The sequence below is a fragment of the Aphis gossypii genome, chromosome 1 (assembly GCF_020184175.1).
Source record: "Aphis gossypii isolate Hap1 chromosome 1, ASM2018417v2, whole genome shotgun sequence".
Taxonomy (NCBI): Eukaryota; Metazoa; Arthropoda; class Insecta; order Hemiptera; family Aphididae; genus Aphis; species Aphis gossypii.
The window spans coordinates 35,907,140-35,929,873 of record NC_065530.1 but is presented as its reverse complement, the minus strand read 5'-3'; the positions used below and the strand labels follow the sequence as shown (position 1 = coordinate 35,929,873).

At 27.8% G+C, this 22,734-nt stretch overlaps 1 protein-coding gene across 1 annotated transcript in view; it reads right to left on the bottom strand.

Moving 5' to 3' along the window:
- LOC114126862 (uncharacterized) overlaps positions 1 to 5,485 on the bottom strand; it is a 261,745-nt gene extending 256,260 nt beyond the window's left edge. Inside the window, exon 1 of the mRNA XM_050197114.1 lies at positions 5,186 to 5,485. The gene's annotated coding sequence lies outside the window, so the exon portion shown is untranslated. The remainder of the gene's footprint in view (positions 1 to 5,185) is intronic.
- Between the last annotated feature and the right edge of the window lie 17,249 nt (positions 5,486 to 22,734).

Sequence of the window (22,734 nt, the reverse complement as noted above, 5' to 3'; positions counted from 1 at the left end):
TCAAAACGAAAACATAATAGTTTTGTGTTGACCTGACATATACATACGTCTCTATAAGTATCTTTAGGGTATTCTTTGTTGTGGATTAGTTTTCGAACGAGGTAGGTACCTTCATCGTTTTTATATTTAGCGACTTTGATGTCGTTCCTTTTGGGCTTTTGGAGATTATATTTTAAGGACATATTTTATTTAAACTTAAATACTTTATATATGTATATGTTGAAAACGAATGACCATAAGGGTATAATATGCGTTTTTAGTGCTTACTGCCAATAAAGTAAAAAAGCAAATACCTAATAATTCAAAAAAAAAAAAAAGTACACAGATAAATATCGTGTTAAGGCTTATTGAACTCTAATAATTCTGTAGTTATATTATCATCATGTTAATAATCTAATAAATGACGATAAGTACTAATAGAGTATTGTATAGTTTAAACTGTTTAAAGTATGAGGTCGTGCAACTAGCTAATCACTGCAGCAACCACAAATAGATAAACATTTTAGTAGGTATACATTTGTGTAGAACTTACAATTAAACTTATTGTTGATAAAGTTATAGGTGAGATAAATTTATAAAATATGATTTTTTGGTTACTATAAAATGAGAAAATTTATTTTTACATTATAACATAAAAGAAAAAATTCAAAATTTGTAACCATTGTATTACAATAAATAGTTCTAAAAAGTTTTTAATGATTATATTATAATAATTTATTTTATTAGTTTAGAACCTTACTCTGTGTAATAAACGATAACTTTAATAATAATATAATTTCAAAAAGTCAAAACGTAAAGCTACCAAACTAAATAACAAGAGGTAATACAGGTAAGTTTTCCTTCCTAACTTTTAAGGTCAAGGATCTAAAGTTTAAATCATATTACCAAAAAAATTAAAACTCAAATGAAATAAAATGCCTATTTTAAAATTAATATCACATTTAAAATCAATAATGGTTTTAAACTTATTTATATATTTATAGAAATTAACACTGTTTAAATTGTTTATAGCAAAATATTTACAATATTTAAATTTTTTTTAACATAAATAATTATGAATACATTACATTTGATCAAAAAAATATTTACAAATAAAATATGTTTAGCATAATATATTAGGTATGAATACATTTTAAATTATTACATTAGGTATTAATGATTATCATTGGCCACGATACAAAAACTGATGAATTATTAACTGTGGTCACCATCCTTATGAAATGAGCATTTTTCGCAAAGTGATTGTGACTTACTATTTACTTTTTACTGGTATGTTAAATGACCCCTAAAACCTGGTGAATGTTACCTGAATGAATGCCGTTTTAAAAAAAAAAAAACGGATATCATTATTATTATTATTATTTATATTATATAATATTATAAATCCGTAAAAAGTAGGTATTTGTGTTTCGAAATATGATAATACTATAGCATAATGATCGTATTTCAATATTTTCTATTATTATAGGTACAATTCACAAAGATCCACGACGTGTTTTGAGAAGTTAAAAATACAACGATATCAATCAGTCACCATTCTTATGACGACGATATACAGTTCCCCAGCAGGGAGTGTCGAGTATTGGTGTGATACCGCGGGCGGGCCACCGTGTTTTGACGTTTTTCCACGATATGGATGATACGGAAAACCGGGAAAGCACGGTGGCTCGCTCAGTATTGTTTTATAATTCGTTTTTGTTTTGTTTTTTTACGCAGAAGCAGAGACTGTAGAAGATGTAATTAATATTTCCGTAGATGTATACTGTACAGTCTTAGATTATTATTATTATTATTACTATTATTATTATTTTTATATTATATACTGCAGACTAAAATATTATGGTTTAGATTATTTTTGAATTGAATTGTTTTGTAAAACGTTTAATTAGCTATTTATGAATAGTTAATTTGGGTTATAGTACGTCTATAATAATATAATGAGAGAGAGAGAGATGCACAAAGAGAGTGAGAGCTAAAGTGGCTGATGTTTTTTTTTTTTTTTTATCTTTGACGCTTAAATTTCGATCTATAATATAATATTATGTACAAATATTACATATTATATCCAACAAGTAGGAAAGGTTAGGTTGGTGATGTCATAAATATATAACCTATGATAGCGGTCCAGAAACAGTTTAAAACCGCAGCTTATATAACTTATATATGCATAAGGTACACATATTATGTATATTGTGGGGAGCCAATAGCTATACTTATACTAGGTCCTTGTATTGTACATGAACGGCACGTATATAATATTATGCACTGGTGTTTCACAGTAATATTTTCACAGGCACCCTTAGCTTAGACAAAATAATAATAATATGTACAAATATGAAACATGATATCGTTAATATAACACTAAATAAATTGCAACAAAACCATTACGTCCAATATATTATTAGGTACATTACGCCTAAGAGTTATAATGTTTGTTTTTTTATAAACAAGAAGAGCTATATACATGAATACATACATACTATAGATCGAAATTCGCAAAAATTAATTAAGTTGATCTAAAAATATATAAAATAAACTTTTCAGAATTAAAAATAAATTGTTTTGAGAAAAACAGTAGTTTGAAATAATTTTTAAAATAACAATATTTTAATAAGCGACAGAAAAAAAAACAAAATAACTTATCGACCCTCAATAATATCATAATATGGTAGATGTATATTATAATAACATCAAATACATGTTCCTACTATTTTCTTAAGAATTTTAATACATAAAACTGTAAAATTCATAATTCAAACGAGTTGTTAGTTGTTTAGTTTAGAGTATTGAGTATTCAAAGAATTTAAAGCACGGAGTTATAGTGGACCAGCATTTTGCGAGGTATACCCCCACACAACTCACCCACTTCTTTCGTCCATAAAAACTTTGAATACTTATAAAGTTATATCTAATATTAACTACTGGTACAAAATCATTATTTTATAAAGGTACTGACGTTTTCAGTAAATAGGTTCTTTGCTTCAAATATATATATATATATATATATTAAAATAATTAACTATCAAGCTATCTGTTATAGAAACGAATAATAAGCTTAATTGTTAAAATAAGTGAGTTGATATTAAATTGTGTAGAAATAATATTATTACAAAAAAACATGAACACTTTTTCAAGATAATGATTGTTATTATAAAATTAATCACTTAAAATTCATATGTTCGATAGCAAATAGTCCACGTTAAGTGGTAAAGCAGTAAACACGTATTAATAAATATATTTTTTTTAAATATTTTTGTTTTTTGTTTGAACTATTATGTTCGATTGTAGGTATTTTATCTATAGATATAACAGGTATAAGAATTTTCGTAGGATAAAATAAATATGATCCTTTGTAATAAATATGTAAAAACTTGCAATATCGCCAAAGTATATTCAAATCCAGTAACGTATATTGCGAATACCTAAATAATATTATAGCAATAATATGTAAATGCTAAAAAATGGTAATTTTTTTTTTTAATTTTGAATATACCAAACAAATAATATCAATCATTGCTTAAAATAAATACATAATACTATTTTGTAATTATTAAATATTTGTCAATAATAATAACATAATAATAATAAATACGTCATATTGCATAAAAAAGCCAATAAATTTTTTTTTTTTTTAATTAAATAAACCAGATTTTTTTTATATGTACTTATATTTTAAACGAGGATGAACAAATGTATATATATTGAAAGTGATTTATAAATACGGGTATGTATAATATTATACATACTTTTTTTTTTTTTGTTACACAGGTAAGCCCGCAAGGGTCGTTTTAATAAATTGAAGATTTATTTACTTTGTTATAGCAGGTGATTATTTTAAAAGTGAAAATATTAAAGCGTGTTGATTAAAAAGCCAGGTCTGAATAATATATTACATACATGTATGTTTTCAATTTCAGAGTTATTTTGAATTTTAAACGTGGTATGTGTGTTATTTACTAAAATTGAACAATATAGTGCAAAGGTACTGTACTTCTAAGGTTTCATCTCTTTCCTTTCAAAGTGTAAAGGGTTGGATTTTGTAATTTTGAAATAAAAAATAAACACTACCTACATGAAATTTCCTATCTTTTGAGGTAAAATATAAAAAGATCAGAGCACGGAAACAGTGTAAGATTGAACAAGGATCAAAAGGAAATGAAGCTGACATAAAATGAAATAACTGCTTTTTCAATCTACCTGGAATCTAAGATAATAGTTTTAAATTACATTGTTTTGAGTGTTGCTATAGTAAAGTTTAATATATGTTAACTAAAAATGAGTACCAATAATATCACAATAATATCAATTTGATTATCCTTATAATACCACTCCAACACAATATTTTTATTTAAAATTTAAAGTTAAACTCATTAAAGAACTTGATAAAAAATAAATATAAATATAAACATAATATAATTTAAGTAAAACTTAGAATAATAATATAATGAAAATATTATAGCTCATTGTTTTTGAATCAAAATCAAAAGAATGTATTTAATTTCAATTTAAAAATACAAAACATGTAATATTCTATAATTTGACTTAATTTTAGAATATTATTTTTTAATGACCTGTTTTAATTCATTATTAGTCATTTTTAGAGTCAGTTTATATAGCTTGTTATATAAAAAGTTATACGTACCTTATTTAATTATTGAAATTTTAACATAATATAATATATTATACAATATACATTACAGAGATTTAATTTTTTTTTCATAGTACAAAGGATTTATTTTATAAAAAATTTTAAGCACCACTCGGAACATAAAAAATGAATAAATCGAAGTACATAATATATTAATGTTTTTTTTTTTTTTTTTTTTTTGATTTATTCATACTGATTTAGGATTTTTTTTTTAATTTTATAATACGATATCGATGAATACATATAGGTACACTAAACATACTTATCAAGTATTAAACTCAAGCTTGCACGGGGAAATATTCAAAAAAAATTACAAAAAAAATTTTAATAGGTAGATCGACCTCATTTTTTATTATTTCATTTTTTTTTTTTCTATCAGACGAAACACGAGAAACGCATTAAGGCCATATCAAATACATACTAAACAAAAAAAGAGAGCGAGTTAGAGAGATAGAGAGTGGGAGACGAAAAAGATTGACAAGCATAGAGACAGATAATTTTATTCCAACGGACTATACATCATAATATCTCACTTACCTTAAAATAATTTTCCCGTTCACACACGTGCAACAGCAGCAGTGGGGCTTTCGGATCGGACGGCGTACACAATATCGTTTTCAACGACAACAGCGACGACGAACGCGTCAACCGAGACAGCGAGCAGCGATAGCACCACCACCACCGGCAGCAGCAGCACCAGCACCAGCACACCACCAGCACACCACCAGCAGCAGCAGCAACAGCCGGCCGTGTTTGGTGGACGCACGCGGAACACACGACGGCGGGACACGACGGGACGACGTCATTTCCCGGAGAGAGCACTTTCGGCACGCGCATTCCCGTCGGCGCTTTCCCGAGACCGATTCGCCGCCACCGCCACCACCGCCGGCCGCGTACAACAACAAATCACCGGCACCCACCCCTCGTCGCCGCTCGCTGTTCCGCCCGCCACTACCGCCGAACCCTTCCCGCATCTCGAGACCCAAGCCACCCTCACGGCCGACCGTCACTCCGACCCCACCGACCCGTCGTCCGTCCACGAGCCCCGGCCACATCCCTCCGCCCGCGCCGCCAGAGTCATCGAGTCGACTGCGTCGCCGCCGCCGCAGGTGCGTAGTACAAGGGTTGCGACGGAAGGGATGGCGATGAGGTAGTATGGCTGTAATATACCCTACCTATACGTAATATAATTACGCGGTGGTAATATCGTTGCGAGTGAAACGTCAAATGATCGTGTTTGTATTTGCGACGATAAGGAACAGATAGCCTTTGATAGTCAGAAATCCGGACGATGGAGCAGAAACCCTCAAAGCCGTGGCTGGAGGGATGTAAAGCTTAAATTCTAAACACGTCACGCGCGCGGATCTAACCACACGAAGACAGGATTAGAGTCACTCACGTCGATTTTAAGGGGCAAAGCACATTCGTGCCTGCAGACGGAAAAAAAAAATCAAATCAGTAGATTGCGACCCTTTTGGACCAATTATTTACTACGATTGTGAAACTAACATCACGATTGGTGCTATTTTCCACCTGTACCTGTACGAAACTGAAGACACACGATACTAAAACGTCTTATGTTTTGGCGTTGTCCTACTCGTATACACAGGATTAACAATAATATAATAACGCTACAGGTCTAGTTTACTCAATACAATATATCCGATAATAATAATAATAACAATAATAATATATAGGTAATATAATATTATGACCATATTTTACGAATAATACGAAACAACGTTAATGTACGAACACCGTATTTTTATAATATACATAAAATATATATTTATTGCATTTTATACGTCACGTGACTATTTTACGAAGGCTTTAAATACGATAAAATTTAAACCATAAATAAACGTCGTAGAAGCGTATAAAATTTCTATTTGGTACTTCCACAATATGAGGATACAAAATAATGTGATGATAATGTGTATCTCGTCTTGGGAAACGAATGCGATGTGGTTCGGATCGCTTGCAGAAGAGGAAGAAAGCCCCGTTCAAGACTCATTTCAGCGAAATTTCGTCTCTCGCGTCACCACATATTTAAGCATATTAGGCGCACTCGTGGACGACTGTCACATGGACTCCGAGAAAACTTACTACGTTATTGTTGTAAGACTGATGACCATGAGAAAATATTATGGTTAGCCGCATGTTGCGGCCTGCGGGTTAACTGTAATATATACTAAACACCACCATACCCTAAATGTATAATTCTATGGATGGTGCGGTCTGGACCTAGTTTATGACCATGGTTGTTAGCTTATATGAAGACCACGGGAGTGTAGAAACTCTGTGTTTAAAAACGAAAAAGTTGTCACCGATATAATATATTAAACGGTAAGAAGTACAGTGATTCGGAAATAGATAAAAATATATATTTATTTTTTTAAATATGAAAATAAAATAAACATTGTCCCTTTAGATTCTTTCGTAGCGTTGAATGTATTGGTTTAACAATGATATTTAAGCTTACTTGTATTAGTGAATCTTGATTCAAAAAGCTTTAAAATTGATAATGTACTCATTATTTATAAGTTATATTAACTGCAATTATAAAAAAAAGCTTACCTTAAATCGACAGATTTTTTATTAAAGATTAAAGTTGAAATTTTGAAAATTTGGTTCACTATTTTGTAGTTGAAAATTTATAAAATTGTCAATATTAAGCTCTAATAAGTTTCTCATAACTTCTTAAGTTTATTTTATTAGTTTAAAAAAATTAATTTTGCGTGATACATTTTTTATGAGTGATTAAATTTTATATTTTGATAAAATTTAAATATTGTGGATACAAACACAAAAAAAAAACGATTTTTCTTTAAACGATTATTGATTATTGTTTAATGATTTTTAAATCATAAAACATTAAAGTTATATATTTCGATTAAAAATTTATAAAATTTTAAACTTTAAAATCAATGTTTAAAAATTGTATATAAAAGTTCTGCTAATTATAGTATTTACATAAAAAAGATTAAAGATTTTAGTTATTTTGTGGTTAGAACATTTTTTTTCGTTGTAACTTGTAAATTTTTGCTAAAAAATACATTATTTTTCACAATAATATTTTTAAGATATTTAGATTTATATTAAGCGTAATAAAGTTTACATAATTAGTAAACAATGTATGTATTTACTATTTATATTAGTTCGTATTTATACAAACTATGTAGATTGTAGGTATGTATTTATTATTAGATAATAATATGCATTCCCAATCATCATCCTGGTCATCGAATAATTAGAGCAGACGATTTGACCCGATAACCAGACACAATAAGCTGTGAAACTACTAATTACCTTTTAATAAAACGATTATAAGATAATAGTATTGTGATAGATGAAACTGGATGTATTATAATATTATCTCTGTAAATCTAAACGCAAATGATTGCATTGGTCCCCAATGATATTTTATAATTTGTACAGCAGTAGACCATGAGATCAATTGAAAGTATTCAAAACTGATGACCAAAATTATACTGAAATAATATGATAATCACAACTAAGTATCGTGCCATAGTATTATTAATATATTAAGTTTATAGATTATAAGAGAGATTAGTTAAAATATAAAATAAAACATGAGATGAAATAAATGAACAATAATTCTCCGTTGCATTTTAAAAATTATTACCTAAAGCAGTGTCCAATAATAAAAACCAGTTAATAATTAAATTTAACACTAAATACTAGTATTAATTTTTAACTATTATAATAATTTTATTTTTTATTTCAATAACCACGCTTATCGCGTGCGTGTTGCATAATGTAAAATGGTAAAACTTTTTAATAACAAATAATTAACAATGGTGAAATATTAAAAACTAATGATAAAACAAAGTAATAAAAGACATAGAACTTTGTAGTATCTTTTTTGTCAGGACTCGAACGAATATTATCAGATAAAACTTTCAAACTTAAACTATTAAAACAAACTATTGAGGATTAAGTAATATTGGATCAGACAAATATGTAAATATTGGGTTACGAATTGCAATTAAAGGGATTTTAAATTGAAAATAATGATTATCTTTTTCCGTAAAAAATTCTTTAACATTAAAATGCGTTTAATATAGCCTAAGATTGCAAACATACGGAAAATTAAATTGTTTGCCTGTAGAAGTAGTGTATAAGACGCGTATTTGTGTACGGGGTAATGTATGTGTAAGGTATCAGCGGTGCGACGGAGTAATGGATTTTGACGGAATTCGATCAAAACGAGGAATAATTCAGTGCACCGACTCACGGTGGAGTGAAACGATCTCGATTTATATTTACGATTCAATTACTTTATACATTAGCTGGCAATATTATATTGTGTGGTCTTGTTATTAAGAGCTAGAACATGTACGCGCCACACATAGGTAGGTATACTATATACCAATTATTAATGCTTATTCCATTGCGAGTCTAAAATAACTGTTATATTTCAATTCGAAAGCTTATTGACATCGTTCTCCATAACTGCATATAATTCAGTTAAATTACAGTATTTTGGATTTCTAGAAAATAAAATGTGTTTAAATCCTGCTTGGTATATTACACTATAATTATTATTAAATTAAATATGTCAATAGTATACAATTAGCACATTTCATTTTCCGTTTGATTACTACAAAATTTAATCTTCACAATTATTTAGTACTTATAAGTTCAAACTTTTTTAATTTTTATAATTTCTAAAAAACTCAAATAGCTCAACAATTACAATATAATAAAATACGAAATATATTAATAATGAGTACTATTGTACGATTGTATGGGCATTAATTAAAGCAATAGATATGATTATACGAGTACAAGTTGTATGAAAATAATTAAGGAAAATGAAGTCTTTGTTAACAATAAAATTAAGAAATAAAAAAAGAAGTGTAATTAGTGAACTGATTAGTGAGTTTAAAATAGAAATAAATTTTGTCAAAGTAACCAAAATGTGTTTAACGATAGCGTTATGAGTACTTGTGGCTTCTACAAAGATTTTGATTTTGGGTTGAGAATATGAATCCGGAAGCTTGCCTGATGGAGCTTTTCGAATGGATTTTCGAGAAAAATTGAAGACTGTGCATCACCTGAGATCGCCATGTAGCTTTCTGAGTTAATACCACATTTGGCTAGATTGTTACGGTCTTTGGCCCATATATTCGTATGGTGCGTTTCACTATATTTTATGTAGTAAATAATTTTCTGTGTGAGTGAGAGCTTGGCAATTATTGTTTTGCAGTGGACTACTGGACTGTCTTTTAATATTATATGGATTCTCAGTTACCCATTTGATATTAATTAAGTAATGACGTAATATTTTAAATATAATTAATATTTTCGTTCAACATTACGTTCACAAAAAATAACGGCAGACTGCATTTGTTTTTATTTTTGGCGTTGAAAACATGTTTTACACGATGCCTTAGTTCAAATAGAGCAGAAGAGATGGAAAAAGAATGGCGTCGGTTTCATTTAGGCAATCAAGAATATCATTAAAGTTAATACGACCTGGAGGTTATACAAAACGGTAAGAAGGCGATAACGAACGAAAACAAAACGACGTACATATATTATGTTTATGCTGAATATTACAGTCGTACTGAAGTTAAAATTGCATAAGTAGTAAGACAATGTAACACATTTTAATGTTTATCATTTGTACTCCATTTAATTTATACATCACAATACGTTATTTCAGCGATAACGATTTTAAATTTCTATACATATAATATAGTAATCACTAATCAGTATTTTTTAAGTGGACATAATTTTGCATTGTGGTAAATGCATATTTTTATTTTACTGTAGACATTTTAAAGATGTTTCTTGCTGAATTTCATTTATAAAATATTATGCAGATAACTATGTTTTTGATTTTTTATATAACGTCTTTTTACCCATATCTTCATTTTATCCTTATTTTTATTACTATTGTGTACAATGGTTTTCCAATGGGGTAAATAGTGTGTTTTGAAAATTTGTTTTTGTTAGTGGAAATGAGGTATACACTTCAAGTTCAATAGATGGTGAAATATAACAATTTAAATGTAAATTACCAATAAGCTTTGTTGAAATAATTTTTCTTAATAAATATTCATTTTTATGAAAAATAACCATTCATTTTGTCTACAGGTTAGTTTAAGTGTTATAAGAAGAAGTGTGTTTTTTGTCACACACCAAAAGACAAAATAATTAAAATATCTATAGTTACTATTTTTTGAAGAATATTTTGTTCTCAGAAAACTAAAGGTGTGTGTATACAAGAATGATATGATGAAGAGTACATTAATGTCAAATACACTTCTTGGCGATATAATTCTTATCGTTTAATTAAAAATGTTTTTCACGGAAAAAAATTGACGGAAATTACGCTAATAGTTCAATTTTCTCTCAAAAACAAAAAAACAATAATAATAACTAGAGCAAAAGACTTATAGCTTTAAGAAGACACTAATAAGCAAGTTCTTAAAAACCCTGCAATATGCATAAAATGCACTAAAAATATACTATAATATGTATTTTAAGTGATTTATTTAAAAATAAAATATATTAACTACCTACTCTTTACAAAATATTTAATAAAATTTAATTTCTTGAAAATTCTTCTTCTTATCCTTAAACAATTATAAAAAACAAAATCACTAAATATCTAAAGCGATATCTATACATCGACAAAATTAATTAGGATGTATTTAAAATAGACCAAATAATTTACTGTTAAGTTTTCAGGTTTAAGTTTTTTCCTCCTTTAAAATTTAAAAAAGGTTGAAACGATTGAAATCCAATATTTTTTTTTTAATCATCATAATTTTTTCTTGGAATATTTCTCTTATAAAAATATTAATTTAATAATAATTTCTCTGGTAATAAAAATATTTTAAATTCAAAAATATTTTGATCGTAGGTATATTAAATGAAATTAAAACAAAGACAAAACAATATAGATAAAATGATAAATTATTTAAAATATACATTTATACGCAAAATAAAATTACAAAATTAGCTTTATGAAAGCATTAAACGTATTTGCTTGTCGCACTATGATATTTTTTTGATTGTGATAAACAAATATTGCAAATTATCCTGTATTATTAGTAATATCTAAAAAGGAATTTTTAATAGTCATCAAGCTAATAATTTTACAAAAAACTTTTTGAAACACGTTTTATCTAAATTCTTACATTTCATGTGACATATTCGTATATTTTGTTTCTTGTTAATACTAGTAAATATTTTATAAAATTATAAAACATCTAGAGACATTTTTCTCCACAAACTACCCATGTAACTATGAAGATTGTGATCACTGTTTTCTATTTAAAATATTTATATTAACAAATCGTTTTAATCTCTACGCTATACTCTTGAATAGGTTTATATCTATACCGAATGGAATGTCTTTCTATATTCATATCCATCAAACTGTTAAATTGAATCCAAAATAAGTTTTAAAGAATTTAATTATTCCGTTGCTATGTTGGCGTAAACATCAAGCTTTTATAAGATAGACACCGTGGATTGTATGTATCTGTTATACTAAAATCACTTAATGGCTCAATTGTAGTCTACTGATTTATTGAATTATATCTACTGTATAACCATTTATTCGATAGCAATCTAAATTCAGCGCATTTTTGTTTTTATTTTTTTTTTTTTTTTTTGGTCTCTACGAAAACAATATTATATAATGGAACTATTTTTTAAATCAACAGTATGGATGTATTTATAATTTACTATACTGTATATTTTCAAATAAAACCGAAGTATATTATACAGAATTGCATTTATTTTATAGTGGGTATTTAAAAGATTTTCTGAATTTTATGTGACACAAATAGTGGGAATTATGCTGGTTATATTTAGGATATTATCTTTCGTATTATTAATAATAAACACGTAAATTAGTAATTTAATAATAATGATGATAGTGATGAGCTGCATGGCTAAAGCTTAACTACGATGACGTCATCGCTCAAGTATATATAATACCTACACATTACTCCTCCGTACGCTCATAATATAATATATATATATATATATGACTATAATATGAGTATATTATATATTATTTCGCCACTGCCTCCGTCGCCGTTGTCCCGAGTAAAGGCCGATTGTGTGCACGCGAGTGTGCTTTATATACTTCAAAGGATATAGTTTTAATGCGTTTGGTTGGGTTTGGAAGCCTCTAAATACACACACACACACACACACACACACACACACACACACACTCACACACCACACACCACACATATATGATCATGTCGTATCCTCGCCAAAGTAGAAGGGTAGTTATGTGTACGAGAGAGAGCTCTCATACGTTTATTTGTGTTTTTGTAGTTATTATTATATAATATTACAAGCCATCGAAACTACCACCGTGGGTACTGCAAGTTGAGTTGCACGCAATACAAATATACGATATCGTATTCAAGATAACATGAACTGCTATTTTTTTTTTATGTTGTCACATCGTTAAATGTATAATATTAGGTATCTATACCATTTACAATTCTGTATAAGTCGAAGCGTTGCGCATGATAATAGATTATTTTTTGTAATTCTATCGACGCGTTAAATGAGTAACAGTGTAAGAATCTATTATCTAACAACCATTAAGGAGTTTTAAAAAAAAAGTTACGCCACTTAGAGTTATTAAACCCATACGCAGGGTTGTTAATACGCGTATATAGATAACTATAGCACGTATTTCTAACTATATAATTAAAATAGATTGAAATACCACGCACCGGCTATTACTACGTCGTAAATACTAATTTCCGCGTAAAGTATTGGACTCAGTTCATGTAGAAGTTGGTACATGTAAGGCATAAGTCACATATTACTGTATACAGTTGAAATATTTTATGCGATAAACTACTGGCGGCATTTTACATTATTTTAAAATATATATATTGTAGCCTTAGGGAGCCTCTACGAAGTCACACTTGTCTGCATGTGACAGGGATGGTTTTCAAAATAAAAAAATTACTATGGACCAAGGACGTGACATTTTCGACGGGTCACAATTTTTCTCGGTCGCTTTGAGACGTATTCACTAGTGTATTATAATGGCCACTTCGAATTGTAGGTGAATATATTATTATTATACCCCTCCCTTATTATTTTACGCAACTACTAATTGAATGAGCAACCACGCACAATGAAAGCACAACGAAGAAGGATTCTAAGAAATTTAATTAGTTCTATTGGGACATAGCTTATGGGGGTCGCAGCGGTAGTACCTTTACCTTTGAATTTTAAACTGATAATATATATTCGAACGGTGAAGTAGAAATATTAAAATTGTGCACGAAGTAATAAGAGAGTAGAGCATTTATAAAAACGATGTTATAAATATATATATATATAAAAAAAGCAGAATGCATTAAACGTTTTTTAATTTTAATTTTAAATAACTAAAAGGACTTTAACAATCACAGATGGCGAACATTATTTAAATAATTTTAATATTTAGAATTAATTAATATAGAAGAAAATTGAAGAAAGTTTTGAAATATAACATGTAGTATTGTGATATTTGCTGTATATATACATGGTATATACTATTATATTCGTCGTATACGTCAGCGATAACACACCCCGAAGGAATATCGAAACGCCATATTAGACATATTATAACCGTACAGACGTCATTGCATCGTGAAACGTCAATTTATTTCGGATAAGTATTTATTGATGATTTGATGTATACAATGACACGTTAGAATCATCTCTGTGAAAATATAATAGCCATGATGATTGCATGCCACTGTATGTATAGGTACATTTAAATTTTTGTGTTTGTGCAACAGTTGTACAATTGAAAATATAATATAAGCGCATCCATATAAATGAATTATGTATAACTACTATTGAATAATCAAATATAAAACAATATTCTTCATTTATAAATTTAATAAAATAATAATATTCTCTTTGAATAATTTCTACAGTCTACGAACTGAATAATTCAAATAAGCTACAGCAGTAGATGAACTGTTGTGACGTGTGGATGGTCAAAATACATTTTGTCAGATAATAATTTGTTAAATGTTTTAATTCGTTTTTTTTTCAAATTAACGTAAAATCATTTCCACTTAACACACGAAAATTAAAAAAACTGAAATGAGTATTGATCGGTAACGAATTATCATATTATTTAATGGTTTTAAATTTAATGGATATTGATTAGTTCTTATTTCTTTTGAAACTTTTATGAACTAGTATGACATTTTAGAGTGTGCGCAGCATAGAAATGAACAACAGTTTCTTAAGAAAAAATTTGAATGTAGAACTGAATAAAATATTATAATGGTATTTATAAATAAATTCTACATAAATTTATTTGATTTGAGTCAATTATACAATAATAATTTCTTAATAATAAAGAGTGTTAACCAACGTTCACGGTATATTAACATCAACGATAAATTTACTATGTATAAGAATTATAAATAAACTTATTAATGACAAAAAATTATGGGCATGATATTAATGATTAAGCTTATCTAAATTATTCAAACTAAGGCAAAAAAATAACTATTAAAACGAAATAGTATTAAACTAAAAAAGATTTTTCAAAATTAATTAGGTTTAGGTGGTGAATCGAACAGAAATATTTTTTGCTACTCATTTGTAAAAAGAACTAATACCGTAAAGACAAAAAAAATCCTTAATTTTGTATTTCAATTTACGGACGTTATTTTTTTTTAGAAGAATCCAGCAAGAATTTCCATCTAAAAACATTATATTGCTAAACTTAATGAAAACAATGACTTTGTTAAAAAAAGTCTTACGTCGTTTATTTAATTTTATAATTAAAGTATTTTTAACATAATGCAATATATCCGCTACTAAAATAACAAGTTTTTTGGTAAAAAAAGTGGTAATAGTAGACATTATAAAAACTTTTAACTTTTTGTTTACGTGAAAAGTATGATGTATGACTTTTAGATTGGTAATTAACATTAATAAATTATTATATCATAAATCTACTGTTAAAACATTTCAAACTTGTTGCAATGATTATAAAAATAAGAGGCTTTTTTTCTTAAAAAAAAAAAAAAAAATGGTTGGTTTAGTATTGACTAAAATAAAGAACATTTATTAGTAGACACATTTTAAAGGTATTAAAAATATTTTTTTTTTAAATATTTAATAAAAAAGAATGTTAATAGTTCATATTTAACAAACTTCAACTTTGTGTAAGGAAAAATATTTTTTTTTCTCTTGAAATGTTAAATTTAAATAAATACTGGATTACTTTATGAAGTATAAATAGGAGATAACAAGAAAGTAAATGAGATTTTTTCATTCAAAGTAGAATGACGAACAAAATTTAAATCACGTTAAATAAACAAAATATCGTGAAATGGTATTATATGTGTATGTATACTGTATAATATTATGTATATATTATATGCATATAAGATTTAAAACTCTCAAGACTTTATAGTTTGAGTAATATACGTTAGTATAAAGGAAATGTCATATTTATCATATTCAGCTTTGAATAATAACTCGCGTTAATGATTATAAAAGAAAAGTCATTTTTATATTATATATACGAAATAATCTCAGATAATGTTTTATAAATGGGCAATGTAATGTTTTGATTTTTGTAAATATTATTATAGTTAATTATTACTAAGGTGCGAGGTTTTGAACACGAGACTTAAGGTCTATGGAATTCTCAAAGAAAAAAATCGCATGCCACGTGACGTATTGGACATAATCACATCCCCAAAACGTGAAATTAATTTGCCGAAGAACAACTTGCGTAAAGCATTCAGATTTCAGAAGTGTCATCTTATTGAAACCAAACATCCAATGGATTGATTTTTCGTAATTTTTTTTTTACATAACTCTAGTTTAAAAAAGTTATTTATCGTGTCGATACAACAGGCACTATTGACAGTCATAATTTTACCTTGCTCCTCAAAGAAATAGAGATTTATGATGCATTTTTTTTTTTTTGAAACTATTTATGAACATTTAAATTTGTTCATTATATAAAACAAATTATAACACTAGGACATAACATGGCTATTTTGGTATTCACGTCTTCGATTTGTATAAGTAATACAATGTCCGAAAAACTGGTAAACCCGTTGAACAATTATTTCTCTAAAAACCTGATTTCGTTCTATTTAACCGAGTTTAAATAGAATGAAAAATCGGCAAAAAGTACAAAAAAATTAAAAAAAAGTTAAGGGTAAATTATATTTCACTCGTCAGAGTCCGTAAGTATGCTGGTGCAGGACTTATCTATAATCGTACAGATAATGGATGGGGAGGCTGTGAGCCACTGTTAATCTGGACGATGCGAATTTATTATCGGATGACAGCACATGGACCGTGAAAGATACACGAGCTTCGCAGCCCGATCAAATGGGCCGGACGGAAAACAGATTTCAGACGACAATCCGTCAAATTACGGACGGACTGGTGTGCTGAAAGACTGAGAGAGAAAGAAAGAGAAAAATGTTTGTCAAAACGCAAATAATTTTTTTTCCCTACAGTAAACCTAAACGTATATTATTATATGTATATAATAATAATATATTATTATTATTTATTATTATATCGAAGATACCATTGATGACCTTCTTCCGTAACATTTGACACTAGCAATGACCGTGTTCGACGCATCCTACCGCATAATATAACACACCTATATCTATAAAATATATAGATCATATAAAATATACATTATACTCTATTACAAAGTAAGTTTTTCATTGTACGCGATCAGCTACTATACGTCATATACGTATACGGATGTACGAAGTATACGATTTTTGATCGTATAATATATTATTATGTTACGCTGTAGTGAGTGTGTTATGGACCGGTCACAGGTATTCTATTTATATAATATAATTCATAATAGTACGTATAGTCAAATTAGATAAAACGTGATACGATTTGTTTTTATTTTTCAAGACTTATTGTGTAAACTCTACTACCTATAATACTATTTTTTGAACTACGGGTCCTACCATCAGAAAATCGCAACATTCGATATTATTAAAAAATACATTTTTCAGTAGTTACCATGTAATATTAATATGGATAATATTAATAATATCATATAATATTCGATTATACATTATATAGTATATACTATATTATAATATAGCCATGACTCATATGGATGTGTTTTATATTGTATTATAATGAAAATCAACAATAACTAAACAGATTTATTTTGAATATTAAATTTAAAAGAACAACCATCGTATAAATATTTTTTAAAAATGCATAATAATAATCTATAAAATTATTTCTGTTTTTTATTTCATATCATACAAACCGTGGATTCACATATTATAACAAAATTGAAGAATTTAATTAACAATATTTGATAATTAAACCATGGATTTAGATGTACTAAAAAATAATAAAAATGCATTTAAAAATTATTTAATACTCTAATAATATTAGAAAACTTAAAAAATTATCTTTTATAATTATTTTTAATGTGGTGTCAAATAAAATAAATAATTAAACAAAAATCAATTTGTTTTTTTTTTTATTATTTATATAATAATATGGCATAATCCACATTATAAATAAACACAACATATATTTTAGTGCAAGTGATGAAAATTATGTTTTTCAAATCGTTATTATGTATTTGATGACATTTTTGTCTAGTGCATAGGTACAAACATAGGTAATACATAATAAAATAAATAATACTAAGCAAAATAAATAATTTCTTTTTTCTTTTTTGTGGAATAGGTTATTGTGGTAAATTATATCAAATTTTATAGATTCTTATAAAATATACTAAAAATGTACTCAAAGTATGAAACTTTCTCTGAAAAATTCCAAAAAAAAGCTCTACAAAAAAAAATACCAAACGTTTTATTTTTTAGTTCTTTGATGTATAAAACGAATTTTTTGCTTGAAAATCAGTATTTTAGGAAGGAAAAATGTGAGTTATATTTAAATTTATGGTAAGTAAAATAATTTAATATTTTTTTTTCTCTAAGCAATATTTGTTCTGAAATGTAGTTAATATTATTAAGTCTTTAGAAAATAAAACGACGTTACTGATAATCTTAAAAGTCACCAATAAACTTGGAAGTACTGTTACAGTTGCTACACTATTCAATTTCAAGAAGTAAATTAATATAAATAATTTATTCTATTCACCTATAAGCAATAAGCAAAATCTGCCAAACAAAATCAAAACACAATAAAGTTATTCTCTATAGTCTATATTTTTTAATCTGTTATTAAAATGAAGTAGAATTCAAAAGGAACTTTTTCACTAGCTAAAAGAATATTAAACTCTACATTTTTTAAATATCTCATTCAGAGAAATTCCATACAGTCAATGGGTTGAAAATATAAATTTATAAAATACGAGTATATTGAATAAATCATGTTATGAAAATTATCAGATTTGAAATGTTAACAACTCACATTTTTTTTTTCAAATTCTTTGAGCGAACGCTATAGGTTGACAAAAAATATTAAATGTACGAATCGAATATAATATAGCAGTAAATAAAAATAAATATGTTATTTTATCTTCAGATTATTGAGAGTTAAAATATTTAACACACCACTATGAATGTTCAAAGACTTGATTATTTTAGTACTAAAATAAAACCATTCATATTATTTGCACGGTCAAAATTATATAAGACAATTAATTAATAATCTATTGATTTAATCCATGTGTATCTACGGTTTTTTTTCTAGTATATAGATATCATTCACTTATATTTCATTACGTTGCTACGTATTTATTATAGACTTAACGAAAAAATTATGGTTTTATAATAAAAAATTAACCTAAATTATGTGATTAGTTAATGTGATATATTTTTGCTAATTCCAAAAGAAAACAGTCTAATATTTATTAAATTTTATAAAAAATCAATTACATATATTGAAAAATTTAAACGCAAATAATTATTACTATTCATTGCGATAATAATATGCCATGGAATTGTCTTATATCAAGTCAGCAGTTAGAATTTCTACCCCAAAGTTCTAAACAACCTTAAATTATTCTACAAAGTTAAGGTAAAGTCGTTGCTCTAATTAACTGATCCTTTGTCACAACATAATGCGGTAATTTTTGTTTTTGGAACATTGGAGACTGGAGAGGTTTGTTTGTTGAAGTGTGGAACACCAAACAGCTCCTCAACAGCTATACAGTAAACAAAGGTTTGGACTCTTACGAGTATTAGCATGATGAGAAACAACAAATGAGGAGATCATTTTATTGGTATAAAATGGTATAGTGATTGAAGTCGTTATTTTTAAAACGATGAACAATTCATTAATTTTCTTGTTTAAAATTAGCACTGAACCAATACTTACTAAAGATAAATTATTTTTATCGTTATCTTTTTAATATGTAAACAAGTCTTTAACATAGTACATTAAATATCTAAATCGAATTCAGGGATATATGGCCAGAAGTGATATTATGTTGTGTAGTAATAATAATTGAGTGGAATATCTATTGATCTAGGATAATATTATGTCTTTCAGAGGATGGATGATTTAGGCACACAGAATTCTGATATTGTTCTTGCGGTTGAAGTCAGTATTACTCTATACATAGATATATTATATACCTAATATATTATACGATCACATTATATTATATATAAGCTTAATACCTATAGATACACCAGCAGATGTCAATCTGTTTAGGTGGACAATAAATTCTCACAGACCTCTCCCACAACAACATTTATATCAGCTACAAATTTTACAACATTATAGTTGCATATAAACAGGGTGTAACAGAAAGGCTATTCAAATAAAAATGAAAGATAAATACGAGTTAAACATATGGAAAAAATTACCAAAACATAATGGATAATACGATTTACTCATGTATAAATAGTGGTCTGACATTTCCAAAATAAAAATTTGAAAACAATTATTAAGTTTCAAATATTAATGTATACCAAAAAAATATTGATATTTTAAAAATTGTTTAAGAATTAACTACTTGTCCTTGATAAATGTTTTTACCGTTAAATTTTTACTGAAAATCCGATTGAAAATTTGCTATTTTGATTTGTCCCAAAAAAATGTAACTAATCAAACTTTAAATGTTATATTTTTAAATTGAAAAATATATATATATATTGATTAGAACAAAAGTTACTTAATTTGTCAGGTCTTCCTATTACACCCTGTGTATTTATCCACAAGTCGAATTTGATTTAATAGTGGCCATCTATATAATGTTGACATGTATCGTGATTGGCGAAGACGCGCGCAGTGGGGTCAAGGGTGAGAAATTGCCCGGTAAATTATGGTCTAGGCGGTCTTCGCAGGTAGTTTGGGCCACCATATAGGGGTGGGTGTTGTTTGACGGGTGTAGGGAGGTCCTGTATAATATTATGTATAAGGAGAAGGTAGACACTAGACACGGTGATATAAGAGATGTGCGTGAAAACATTGTTCCACGTTAATGTATACACTCAACGGATATGTATATAATAATATAATGTTGCGTTTGCCCAACAGTCGGCGGCGCCGAACAAGTGATTTATAGCTTAGACCGCAAACGAACGAACACGTCCGAGGCAACTACAGTAAAGGTGGACACCGCGGGTATACCCCTTAAACACACAAATGCGCGTACGCACGTACATATCCGCAAACACCAACTCACACATACAGCCGGCAGGATTACACTGCAACCGCCACTGACCGTTTCTTCGAACACTCCGTTCGACGGATACGTTTTATGGAAAATCCTCTTATAACCCTTCCCCTCCTCCGACAAACATTTGCGGCTGAAAGATGTCGGACGCGCGTATATGACATGATTTATATCCTTTAAAAGTCCCATGGTTCTGAGACGCCGTTAAACGCATGAAACATATCATATCGCTGCACTGACCAGTGTTACACTAACCTTCTACCAGAAAGTTTAAAGTTTTCTGCTTCAGACGACCGTGCTCGCACCGTGCTGTGTGCTTATACGAGTAATATCGATCCGCGTGTTTCGGGCTACTCAACACGAGCCGGATTCTTTGACTGCTAGTATCCCAAGAGAAATCACGAAATACGCATACTTATAAAGTCAATTCATCCTCTTATTATGTGAATAAACAAATGTAGATATCCCTCTTTAAGCACACATGTCGAGCACTCGAAAATCTTTTGAACTGACCACTATACCCGTAATACAGACAGCCATTAAGTTGGACGTATAGCAACAGAGACATATAATTTCTGTTATATTCAAATATTTAAGAAATCACTCAAGCAGTCAGGCGCAGTGAGTCAAAACCATATAATTATATTGCGTATACTTATGCGATAGGTTATCGTATACAACCACGGTGTATAGATATGCTTTAATATCCTTTGTTTGTTATTAGAATAAGCTTTTAATATGGCCCATACATAAAAATAAAAAAATAAAACATTTTTTTCAACTATTTACAGTGTATACAACAAAAACACATATTGTCAAATCAATAAATGCATTGCTCCGTTCAGAGTTATAATAAAAAACAATAACAATATGATAACTATTAAATTCTGTTTGTAAAATAATATAAGGATAATAAGAATTCCATTGTTAATATTCGATTCTTGTTGAATGACTAGGTAAAATTGGACGCAATAAAAAATGACTTCAATATTTACAACCTAACTATAATTATAGTAGTAGTGTGTGATCTTAATATGTGTATTCGTATATATTATTATTACACTACAACTATTATTATATAAAATACATTAATTAATAATATACTTAATTATTATTTGATTCAATAATAATTTAAATAAACACTTTATTTTGATTAAAATGATTAAATAAACCCTTAATTTTGTAAATTATACATACATTATTTCGTATTAAACTTAAAATTAATTAATTTTGACGTATAGTTACCTGTAATGAAACATTGCTTGGAGACATATTACCACATTGACAATTTTTGGAAAAATATCGTATCCAGATATTAAATTATTGATAGATAGCTAGTTAATTAATTTACTTCTAATACAACTTCTCTATTTTTACGGACTTTTGTCATTTGGAAGTCATATAATCATGTTTATGAATATTATAATGTTAAAAATTC